This window comes from Cupressus sempervirens, chromosome 5 (genome assembly GCF_028749045.1).
Source record: "Cupressus sempervirens isolate cs-2001-9-10 chromosome 5, ASM2874904v1, whole genome shotgun sequence".
NCBI classification, from domain to species: Eukaryota; Viridiplantae; Streptophyta; class Pinopsida; order Cupressales; family Cupressaceae; genus Cupressus; species Cupressus sempervirens.
In genome coordinates, this window is record NC_143122.1 from 956,050,003 (window position 1) to 956,063,505 (window position 13,503).

At 30.6% G+C, this 13,503-nt stretch overlaps 1 pseudogene; it reads right to left on the minus strand.

The window, feature by feature from the left end:
• Nucleotides 1-272: 272 nt before the first annotated feature.
• Nucleotides 273-1,197, minus strand: LOC149559130 (protein EARLY-RESPONSIVE TO DEHYDRATION 7, chloroplastic-like; annotated as a pseudogene).
• Nucleotides 1,198-13,503: the final 12,306 nt, after the last annotated feature.

Here is a 13,503-nt window from a genome sequence, read left to right on the forward strand (position 1 = left end):
CTGACTTTGTTTTTGGTTAAGGGGAAAATGTTTCATAGATTTTGTTTTGTTTTGGACATCTCTACAAACAAAGTTCTTTGCAATAATTTAAGATAACATCCCATTACCCACAACAATATTCTTCATAAGTACTGATTTGATAGAATACAATCCGTTAAAAATGTTTTTTGTACAAGTTATGTTACAAGGTTTCCTTTCCCACTATAAAAACTTCCTAATAAAGGAATGTATCATGTTTCATTTACTTGGTTTATTTTTTTCTTTTTAGCGGCTTACATTGCTTTGGTAGTTTTTTTTGAACTTTTTGGATTTAGAGAATTTCTAATTTTGGAGATGGTCTTAAGCTATAGAGATCACATGGCCTACAGCTCCAAAATTTTCTTTTGTTAGCTCAATAGCCTTCTCTCCAAACCTGTCATTTACAAGCCATGTCATTACAACCAAAGAATCTTTTAGCACATCCTTTCTAGAAGCTTCAAATGCATTACAAACTTTACCAAAGGAATCAAGTGAAGCAAGAACTATCTCCTTGGGTAGAAAGCTAAAGAACTTTTTGCCTGCCAAAGAATTTAGAATAGATCATGTTATAAATCTTGCCACTTTTACTTCTCCAGATAGACCACCCACTACCACCTTGTCTGACATTCATGAAACTCATATCTCTCTCTAACAATGTTCCCTGAAGCTACAAAAGTACTTTAATGTACAAGTCCATTGTAGTCCTCAATAATATGAGCAATCATTATAGAATAAGCCACACATTTTGCCCTTGTAACTTTCACCGTAGAAGGCCCACTTTACCTTCCATTTCCACTTCCCTTCTCACCAAAAACCCTCAAAATCTTAGAGACATTTGACACTGGAAAAGGGGTATATCACTCTAGGTTCTTTTCTAGCTCCTGTAGAGCATGCTCCTAGCCTTGACCTATAATTGTTAAGCCATAGTTGAGAAATTTTTTCATTGTTTCAGCATTGTTATTACTGTCATATTCCTCTTTGGGAAGCCAAAGGGAAAAGAAATAATGGTAGTGATTAACCTTGACAACTACTTTGTCTTTGGCTAAGTGTTGTATTCACATTTTTATCTTTCAACCTAATTGTACAATGATTTAAAGTAGATATCTCTTAATCCAACATGTTTCATTTTTCTCCATTTAAGGATCATCTCTTACTAACAAACAAAACTCCAACTCCCATATTCATGAAGTAGCATTTATTACCCATGTAATGAGATTAGAATTTGAAGATCAAATATTCATCATTAGTAAAAAAATTTATAATGTGAAAGTACGGCCATGGTTAGTCTACTAAGCTTCAACCATTTAGTGCTTGACAAATATAGTTTAAAAGTTTATCTTTTTCCACTAAGAGTCCAATTTCTACTTGTACAAATTCAACATATTAACAAGTATTGTGATTAGTGGATTTGCAAGAAACATTTAACTCAAAATTATTATAAAAATTGGAAGTTTACTAAATAAATGCATAATTTCAACCTTGCCTAGATTAATTAATCTAAATTTTTTATTAGGAAGAGTGAATATATGGTAGCAGAAGCCTCAATTTTAAGTGTTATTTAGAATTTTTTGAGTTCATTCATGGTAAAATGTGTATAACTAAAGTTCATTTTTCCATGGTGAAGTGTTACAGGCCTTTGTCAAAGCAAAAATAAAATAGCAATGGCTACTAGCTAAGGTATTGCTAATATTCTTCTACAAGCACAATTTTGTGAGGTAAATACTAATAACATATTTGTCATTCATCTGCACTAATTATTTTCTAATTCACTTGAGAATTTGTGCATTTCACTTTGTATACTATCTATTTTTGTGTTTCAATGAGTGTTTTCTTATTCATCACTTATTATTGTTTTATATTCCAATAGCTACTTAACAAATGAATACTATATCCAAATCTGTGGAAATTTTTGTTTGTGAAGTTTGAATCTGTTTCTTTAGGTAAGTTAACTGAAATTCGCTACTAGTAAAGTACACTTCATAATTTTATTTTATTTTGTTTTTTCTTTTTTTAATAGAGTTCTATCCCTATTTTATTTTGTCAACATATTACAAACCATTGAGTGTTGTTTATTTTATTTGCAATTCCATCTATTTTTTTTCCATGGTGAAGGGTTAGAGTTGTTTGTCAAAACAAAAATAGAACAATAGTGACTACCAACTAAGGTATTGTTGATATTCATGCATGATTTTTTGAGGTAAATACCAAGAATAGATGTGTTACTAATTTGTAGTGACTTTTTTTTAATTCATCTATGACTTTGTGTAGTTCACAATATATACTATTTATTTTTTGTTTTAGTGAGTGTTTTCTTATTTACCTTTGAATGTTGTTTTATATTTCAGTAGCTACTTAACAGAAATATACTACATCCAACTATGGGGAAATTCTTGTCTATGAAGTTTGAATCAGTTTCTCTAAGTAAGTTAATATCAGTTTCTCTAAGTAAGTTAACAAAAAATTTCTACTACTAAATTACTTTGCAAAATATTGATTTTGTTCATCTTATTTTCCTATTTTTCCCTATTTTATTTCATCAATGCATGACAGACCATTGGGTATTTTTTATTCTATTTGCAATGACTTCTTGCACCTTGTGATTATGTGGATATGACCTAGGAAATATTCAATTCTATAGAAAATTTTCTAATATTCTTAATTTATTGAGCTTTTAAATTTATTTGAATTTATCATCTATAAATATAAGCTAGTCCATTGATGTCTGATGCAGAGTGAGTGTTGGATCTGGAAATTAGCTTCTCACTTCTTGCTTCCTAAGCTAATAGGTCCATATAATAGTACCTAAGGTATTTAGTATTCTCCAAGTGCATAAGCCTCCTAGGATCTCTTTCTAATCTTTCCTCCAAGGTATAGATATGTTCCTCTTGAGTGAGTTACTTTGGATTATCTTTTTCAAACATTACAAGACTCCTAGTTTAGCCCCTAAACTGCCATACAACTCCACACATCATATTGTGCTAGAGATATCTATCCTCCAAATGAACCAAAGTGAATTAGACTCTACCTATAGTTTAGCTATCATTGACTAGAAAAATCTTCAAATATTCTTGAAAAAAATTTTCCTACTTTGGATTATATTTTTCAAACATTAGAAGACTCCTAGTTTAGCCCCTGAATTGCCATACAACTCCATAGATCATATTGTGCTAGAGATTCCTATCCTACCTTTATAAATGTTCTCTATGTCTACACTAGTCAAGATTTAGATTCCAACTTGCACCTAAATCATAATAGGGATACCCATGGGATTCCAAAATAGTCCATCTGATATCTATTCTAATCCTCATTTTTCTATTCTTACACTTCTTTCACAACACCCTGACTCATTTACTTTCATGATTGTATAAGTTACACTCCCTAGACAACAACATAAAGAAGTGTTTATAACTTAGAAAAATATGGTGAATTCATATACACGAAACTAGTTTTTGTACACAAAAAAGAAATCTCTATATCAAGCTTTCCCTTGGGTGTACTTTTAGGATCAACTTCATCATTTAGTATTGGGCATTCAAAAATAAATAAAATATCTATGTGATTAGAGACATTAGGCTCCTGAAATCAATAATGTTGTTAATAAAATAACTCAAGCAAAAATTGTATAAATAGAAGAATATTCATTAATAATTAATAATGAGTATCAACCATAAATGCAATTTTCTATAAAGTTTATGTATTACAAATTGTATTGCTCCTAAGACACAAAATGATAAGTCCTTGTGGCGAAACAACTAAGATTATAAAAATTGGAACGAAGAGATCATGTGAAAATGTGGAGCAATTCAAACTTTAGATAAACACAAAATCATGCAATAATATGATGGCTTCCTATAGAAAGAGGATATCAACTTAAAGCATGAAAAAACTTGCACACTATTCAAGGTTTGGCAAAGCATCCAAGATAAGTTCACCTAAAAATGCCTCTCTTCCTGTTCAATAAAAGTCCAAAAAAATAATTCTTTAGAGGAATATGTTCATCAATATAATATAATCTACTTAAGGTAATAAACAACATAAACTATCATGATGCAAGTATATACTGACCCATACAATGTAGACCTACCCATAACAACAATAATAGGCTGCCATATACTTCTTCCCCAACCATAACAACAATAACAGGCTGCCCAACACAAGTATATTTCTTCCTTAAAACAAGGTTTCTTATTTCCCTAATAGAGGGTGTTATTTTAACTTACTCCTCCTTAGTTGCCTGAATTGTGGTGTGATTTGAATTCTCCATTTGCACTAAGTTTATTTTGTAGTATACTTTGACTTAAGTGTTTTCTTTTTAGACCTTTCACTAATTTTTTTTGTACCAATTTTTTTCAAGATATATCTCCTACCTATTGGTTAGGGGTTTGATTAATATCTCTCTTTCCTTTTGCATGTCCTCTTTTTTTGAGAGTTTGTCAAATTATGATACAACTTGTTGACTAGTGTTTGGTTTTTACAGGATTCTTCTAAAGAGAAACTTGAATAATTTATGTAATAGAAGACTAGGTATTTATGTTTCTTTTTTTAATTGTGATATAATTTCTAATGAAATCAAACACTAGACTGCAGTTTAATATTAGCACATAGATAAATAGTCCATATCTTTATTATTATGATTAAAATATTAAATTAATTAGTGATTAAAATAACCTGTTTGACAGTAATGTACACATGAATTATGAAACTCCTTTATGATATTAATAAAACCCTTCAAATTAGAAAACATCTTCAAGGCTTTCAAATTAAATGCATGCCACCTTAAAGGCACATTTTCAAAGTTTTGAATTTCTTAATTTCTAATCATATGTTCTTCAAGAATGTGATATGCAAGTTAAAAGTTGTACACTTATTGCTGATATTACATGACACATTTAGGGAAATAGAACATCATCATCATCTGAATATTCAAATAAATGAGCACCAAGACCCACCCCAGGTACAAATGCATACTTCAATGAAATGATATATCGCACTTGCAAAAGGTGCCAAAATAGGAAACTAAAGAAGTGACAACTTGTTGGTATCTATAGAATGAAATATGGATTTTATATAGATTAATATTCTTTAATGTGTTAAAATATTCAAGTATTTTTTATACTTATTAAAATTATTTATTTCATCATATAGGCTTTTGGCAAACAAAATACTCCCAAAGGATAATAAGCTACCTCATTCTTGTAGAGAAGTATCTTCCATAATGAAAGACATTAGGATGGATTACAATATATATGATGCATGAACAAATGACCAGATGATTTACTATGGAAAGAATGCAACTTTGAAGCAATGCCCAGTGTGTCACACAAGTAGGTATCGTCAAGATCAAGTATCCAAGAAGGTTCCTTATAAAGTACTATGACATATTCCATTAAAACCAAGATTTGAGAGGATGTTCAAATGTAAGGAGTCAGAAAAATGTATGAATTATCATGCACAAGGGAGAAGCCAAGATGGTGTCATGCGTATGGCTAGAGATAGCAAATATTGGAAGGAAATTGAGGAAAAATTGCCACATTTAAGAAACGAACCAAGGAATGCAAGTATTTCTCTAGCAATAGATGGTGTTAATCCATTTGGAGATATTAGGACAACATATTATGTTTGGCCAATTACAATTATTAACAACAATCTGCCCCCTTGGATGGCAATGAAGAAGGAGCATGAAATGTTAACTCTTATTATACCAGGTATAAAAATACATGAATACAATGCAATGTCTTCTTGAAAATTATATACAAATATTTCAATCCTATTGAACCTTAATAATTTTTTTGTTTATTTAGGGAAATATTAGGTAAAAAATATGAATCTATGCATGGAGTCCCTCATTGATAAGCTTCACAAATTATGGAATGGTGTACATATGCATGATGTATCAAGACCTATCACTAATAGAAACTTCCTCTTTCATGCAATACTTGTCTAGAAAATTCATGATGCACCTGGGCTCTCTATTTATTGTGGTAATATATGATCAATTAGATTTTTTAATTTTTATATTTACTATACCATTTACTAACTATGGTTCCCATTCTTATTTTAGGGCTACAAACAAAGGGGAAACATGGTTGTCCATCATGTCGGCCAAAAACTCTGTATAGGAAATAAAAAGATCTCAATAAAATTGTGTATGATGAGTATATACATTTCTTGCCACAAAATCATCGCTATTGACTACATGAAAAAAATAAGTTTAATGGAAAGGAAGTGGAAATGTGAAAGCCAAAAAGGATGAACCCTGCTAGGTGGAAAGAGACATATGAAAAAAAAGAAGGGACATGCTTTCCACTAGGAATGAAAAGACTCTCAATTTTTTACAAATTAGAATATTATGTTGATCTACCAATAGTCCACCTATTTGATACTATGCACATTGGGAAAAATGTGACAAAATGCTTGTGGAAACATCTAAATGGAACTAACCTTGAAGCACAAATAAAGTTACGAAAGGACTTGCAAATTGCCAATGTCATGCTAAATATGTGGTTGCATGGAGACAACACATATGTGCATGCTCCATGGACTCTTACATAAAAGGAAAAAGATAATATCATAGATACAATGAAAATAACAAAATGTCCTTCAAGATTTGGTGCAACATTAAAAAAACTTATTTGCAGGGGATGGATCAGAGTTGTCAGGACTAAAAATCCATGATTGGTACAATTGGATAAAGCTAATTTTGTAGTATGTTATAATTATTGGTAACATAATTAGAAATTTGAGTATGTGAGTGATAATATAATTTCATGCATATTTTTACATATTTATTTGTCAATGTCATGTAGTACGTGTTGCCTGCAACATTACCAAGCACTTTTGATCTTGATATCACATTAGCTATTTACAAATTATCCAAATATTTTAGGTATTTTGAATTGTTGATGCATACTCTTCCATGAATCTTGTCATTTGAAGCATATAATTTTAAAATATCATAAAGGTTTATTTAATACATGTTAATACTTGTAGGTGAGTCTCATCTAAAGAGATACATTAGGATGACTTGAAGTATTGGAAGAAGAATATTTTTCTTTTGATGTGTGACCTTCAAATGTGCTTCCCTCTAAGTTTTTATAATTCTCAAGAGCACTACCTTGTACACCTAGTAGAAGAGATTGATTTGTGTGTCTCTATTCATATTCAAACAATGTGGCTCATTGAAAGATATATGAAGGTGTTAAAAAAATTTGTGAGACAAAAGGCTTAACTTGAAGGGTCTATGGTTGAGGGGTATACGGTTTTCCAAGAAATGGTTCATTTGAGTGAGTGATTACCTCAGTTGCACCTCAAAGCTCCACAACTATGGAATAATAGCCCATTTCAATTATTTGAAGGAGAAAAATTGGAGGGCCAGGGAACCTCTAAGAGGATAAAAGATATGCAAGTATTTTGGACATAATAGTTTTTATCTTAATTTTTAAAACACAACTTCAAATAATTTATAATTCATCAAAAATTCCAATTTTTGATTTTAGATGCTAAGGAGTGTGAGGCATTACATTTGTACATTGCATACAACTCTGACTTTATGCTAGAATGGATGGAGAAATATGTTGAACAAAATAAATTAGAGGATTAAAAGGCATAAGCCAACATATAATAAACATGGTCAAAACAATTCTCGAGGACTACCAACGAGCCATAAAAGAAAATGGCTAGAGAGATGCTCATGGAACTGGCTAAAGACTAATATTAGACATGAGGCAACAAAATGAAAGAATAGAGTGACACCATAACAATTGAATTTTTTTAAAGGATTTATAAATGGGGAGGTAATAAAATATATTAATATATTGTATATTTTTAATAAATTGTCTTTAAACTTATGTACCATTGAATCTAATTAGCTAAAATTTATATGAATTTAGTAACATATTACAAAGTAATGTGGAATCTTGGTCATCATTTTTGAATCAAAAAAGTTGATGAAAAGAGAGACAAACTTATGATTTTGGAGTTTTAGCATCATTTGAGGTGGAATTTCGTTCACATGTAAATGATAAACAACCAATCATGAGCACACTTTAGTATTATGGAGTGTTGGAGGATATTATAGAGCTTGATTTTTACATTTTTCAAGAAGGTTCTTTTTTGTGTAAATGGTATAAGCTTATCAAAGTGGGTGAAGATAAAACTATCTTGTTGCACAACAATGTATTCCATATGATCAATACATCTAGGTTTGAAGCCACGTCTAAACCTTATGTGTTTCCAAATCAATGTGAAAAAATATTTCTTATTCCAAATTTAGAAGAACCTGGATGGTCATTTGTGATTGATTATGATCCAAGAGGACGAAGAGTAAAATTTGTTCAAGATGTAGAGGACCAAAATTTACTTGAAGGTGCAAAAGCCTCCCTTGAAGACATAGATGGCCAAGATGGGGATGATGAAGATTTTAGTGTCAATAAGTCATGTGACCAAGATGAGGAGAATGATGATCCTACTGAAGTGTTTGAAGGACATAAACAACCATATGGGAATCAAGTCCACGAAGATGATGAATTGATTTATTTTCATTTACTTATATTTGAAGGTGATGAAGATCATAGAACTAATAGTATTAATCTATTTGTAGATTTAGGTCCCATTAATAATGGGGAATATATTCCATTAGACAATGAAATTTCATGTATGAGGAGTGAACACAACTTTAATAAACATTTATAGGTTAACTATTGTGTTTTTTTTTGTACACAACATGTGATGCAAATAAAGTAATTTGAATGTTATGATTTTTTTTTTGGATGTCTTTAATATCAATTCATTGAAATGTTTATATCAATACTCTTAATTTCCAATCATCATATCAATTTTGTGATCATAGTTTTGATGTTCTTATTCAATAAATTTAACAGTGATCAGCTCTTCAAATTCTATGTAAGTTCCTTACATTTTATTTGATATAGACACCTCTCATGTTGATAATTTGTTATTGTTACTCATGTTGTTGTTGACTTTGAAAACATAATTATTTAATAATTATGTTGAATTCATTTTCATATCAACATATTTTATGCCTTCATTCCATAGTGTTAAGAGTGCATTCAAACTATTATACAAGTGTGTTATCTACTATTACGTGACATGGGAAGGTAAAAGTCTTTAAGAAAACATTTTGGTTGTATATTTTGCATCTATTCATAAATAAACACTTTTCCTTGATGGTGATAATCTTGAACTGGGGTAAATAGATAAATTCTTCCTGATAGTGTTTTGTTAAGCTTGTAGTTTAGGCAATTCATGAGGCCCTTTCAGTTTTTGAGACTTGGATTCTTAACATGATAGTCAACCACATTGTAAGGTAAATATTCCTTGTTTGGATGTCAAAATTCTTTGTGAAGTGGCTATGAGTATGGGCTATTACATTTTTATTTTTTTAAATTTTATATAATATTTTAATTTTAGAAACTTTTTATTACAATTTATAATACTATAATGGTAAAATGTTACTATATGAAGCACTGTGACAAAATATTATTGCAATTTGTTAGATTTTTTTCTAGTTCTTTCAAAAGTGCTTGTCCTTTAAATATTTATCATGATTTTCCTTTTTGAAACTATTGTCTATTTATTGATATTTTGCATTTGAATGAGATCTTTGAGTTTATTCTTGAAATTTGCTAAAGTTTCCCATTAATAACTACTAGTCATGCTAAAAAACTTACTATATTTCTAATAGCACTTGTATATATTGTCTAATTAATATTCTATCATTTTATGTCATTATTTGTTTCTTTAAGAATGTGCATGTGGGTGCTCCTAATTCTAATATGGTCAATTCAACAATCTTAAATGGTCTAATTGAAATACTAAGGAATGGGCAAGGTCAAAATATCACTATGATGGTGCAAGAGGTGATTTTCAGAATGATCTTTTATAGTTTTATAGGTTCAAATACCCAATGTTTTATATTATATCATGTTAATTTATGTTTGTGCAATGCGGGCAATTTCTTAAGTTGTTCAGACCCCTATTATGACTTTTGCTACTAGTAATACTATGCAAGTAGTAGGATTTTTATCTAAGTTTTTGTGCACTAAATTAACTTATTTCATCTTTACTATTTTGTTAATATTTTTGGTTTTACCAAAGGGAATTTCTAAAGTAGCTCCACCAAGCACACATTTTATGGGCATGCAAGATCCAATTATGCCATCTGATACATCAAAATGTTGTGCAAAGGGTAAGATTCAATCATATGTTTGTGTGGGTTTGATTATAAAACATTCACCTTTTTATACCACTTTGAGATTTATAATTGTGCCTTGCAAAATACTTCAAGATGTGGCATGCCCTCTACATCTAGAGTGGATAAGCCCATCACAAAAGTGACATCAAGTACAATACGTCAAAGCATGCCATCTACATCAAACATGGATACTCCTAGTATCCATATGGAAATGGAAATTCATGCCCCTATTAGAAGTACACCAAGATTAATAAATAATCCACCATGTGTTGGTTCAACCAGAATTCTTCCGCCAACACCTGAACAAGTTTCCTTGAGGAGTGTTATGGAATCATAATCAAGAATGTTGAGGATCCTACCAGACACTCTTGAAAATTTTGAAATGGGGAAAGAGATACAAAAACAAATTGAGTTATGTGAGAGGACATCATTGGGGACTGGAGGGATTGCTTTAGTTGGACAGTTACAGTTATCTAAGTATTATCTTATTACTCTTTTGTAGATCGTCTTTTTCTTCAACATTAGCTTATTACTCATTTGTGGAACATCTTATGATATTGTAGTAAATTTTTTGTCTTAGGCATTCAAGGAATCCAAAATTAAAGTCTATAAACTATATTTGATACAATAATCTAAAGATTTATGCCTCTTCATGGTCATCTTCACAAATTCCATTTGACACATTCCATTTAGCCCATACCCTATTTACAATCTCATGAAAACTCTTGCACCCTTGAATGCCCAACAAATCATACTATATCACCTTCATTATGATTCAACCAAAAGTCTCCTTATCTTATGTAGTGTCTTGAACATCTCAATTCATAATTATTTTCTACAATAATAGTTTTTCTCATGATAACCTTTAAACTTTAAATATCCAAAGAATGCCTGGCGATAACCCTTTTGGTTATGGATGAATCAGAGTTACAACATCTTAGGTCCTACCCTAAATGCCCCATCACCAAATCATACAATCTCTAGAAACAAAATTAAAGTAGCCTACTCTTTAGACATTCAAATAACAACTCATGAAAAATATTGTGCTGGATAAATCCAGCCCATCAAAAACCATGGAATAGCTATGGAATAATAAGTTTTTAATTCATGTTGTACCTCAATACCCAGATTACTGTACTTTTCTAATTTTAAGATTAGGTAGTTTACTGTTGAACTACAAAAGCCTTATACTGATATAACCATCTGAATAGAAATTTGAGCATTAGTACCTGACCTATGTTCCAAATTTCTCTATGAATGACTATCTGAGATAACATAAACGATATCTAGCAATTATTGACCTGCAATTAATCAATTCAGTTCTTTTTAAATCTGACTCTTGTCTATCTCAATTGTATTTTTTAAATATGGAAAATCATTAATATTAATAGCCAGACTTAACAAGGTATAACTACTTACATGACTGACAAGGTAATAGTGCAACCTCTGTCACTTGATTGACACTTTTCTCTTATTCTTTTGCTACTTGTTCTCCATTGTAGTTGCCATTACATACCACTTTTCCTTCCAAGTATGGTTGCAATAGTAATTTTTTTGGCATGTTTAACTTATATTAGTATAATTTAGTGTTTCCATCTTATCTTTACATGATCCATGCATTCTAAAATGCATTTCTTTCTCCATGCTTATTTTTTATTGCCATAACCTATCATTTGTCCTCCACTAATGATGTTCACTATTTTTTCCTCATTAAATTTTTATTTTCATAAAATACTTTATACATGATTATTGATAATATATCACCTTTCTATTGCTGTCATAACCTTACTTGGATCTGTCTTGTCTTGGATCAATCTAATTCAATATTCTTGTCTTAGATTTACTTGGTCCATGCATTCTAAATTGCATTTCTTTCTCCAAACTTGATTTTCATTGCCATAACCCACCTTTCTTTTTCCATTAGTAGTGCTCATTGTGTCTTCCTCATAAAATCTCCTCTCATTCTATTGAACTTATTGTACACTTGATTTTTGTACTATTTGAAAGTAATAATGTTGTTTCATTTATTTGCATATATTGTCTTGTCCTTAAATTTTTTTGGTTCATTAAGAGAAATATGCCTTATTTTTCAAGAATTCCCTTTACTCTCTATGCACTTAACTAAATTTTCAAGTTTGAAAATAGTTGGATATTATGGTTTTCTTTCTAATAGTTTTACAATCTTATTGTAAATATAGGAAACAAATGAAGAAGTGACAAATGTACTTACAGGGGCATCTACCTCAACACCTAAGACATCAACAATATCATCAGTTACCACAAAAGGGACTCAAGAAGTTACAATCTTGCTCTCCTGCTAACAAAGATCAACTTTTTAAAGATGTAATATTAGCATTTGGAAATCTAGGTTTCAATCAGGAATTTATTTTGGATATTGCAAGAAAATACATTCATTCCAAAAGAGATAATCTAAGGTCCAAGTTGACAAAGGATCTGAAATATGCTCGCCCAGCTTGGATCATAGACCAAGTGACATGGGATGAACTTATCAAAGATGCCAAATTCAAGAGGAAAGTATGCAATAATCCAAATTATTGGCCATCTACATGAGAAGGATCTAAAAGATGTCTTCAAGATACATCAAAACTAACTCAAGCTAGGAGGTCAAGTATTAGATCCCATAAATTAGGATCTGGTGGATACAATAGTATTCATGGTGGCTTAGTACGTGAATATATTTATATTTAGTGTTTTCTATTCTATGAAAAAATCATGATAAACTTGTGTGTTGATTATATCTTTCAAGTTAATGTACCTTAAAAATATGATTATATTTATTTATGCAGATTCACCAATTTCAAAAGGAGGCTTCAGAGGAGGACTTAAAATATGCCTTATTACATGGTTCCCAAGGCCTTTGACAACACTTGCTAGACCAAGGGGAGAAATTAGTCACTGGCCTTGAATCTAAGGTAAATTATTATAATTCTATGGCATTAGGAGTAATATGTTATTTTGTTAAGTTCAATTATGTTGTGTATAAGAAGCTCAAAAATCATACTCATCAAGTAGTGAGCATGAAGTTGAGCTAGAGGAACATGTTGAAATTTTTGTTGCACATAATGATTCAACTAGTATTCCTAAACTTTAGGAGGAAACCATCCTTGAATTTCAACAAGTTGGTAACAACAATAATAATGAGGGTGTTCAATGTTATAAAAAATCTACACCCACAATTACAATAGTACCTCAAAGAAAGATGACACAAAGGAAGAGGATGGAGTAAAGACAATGTTGAATTTAAAAACTAG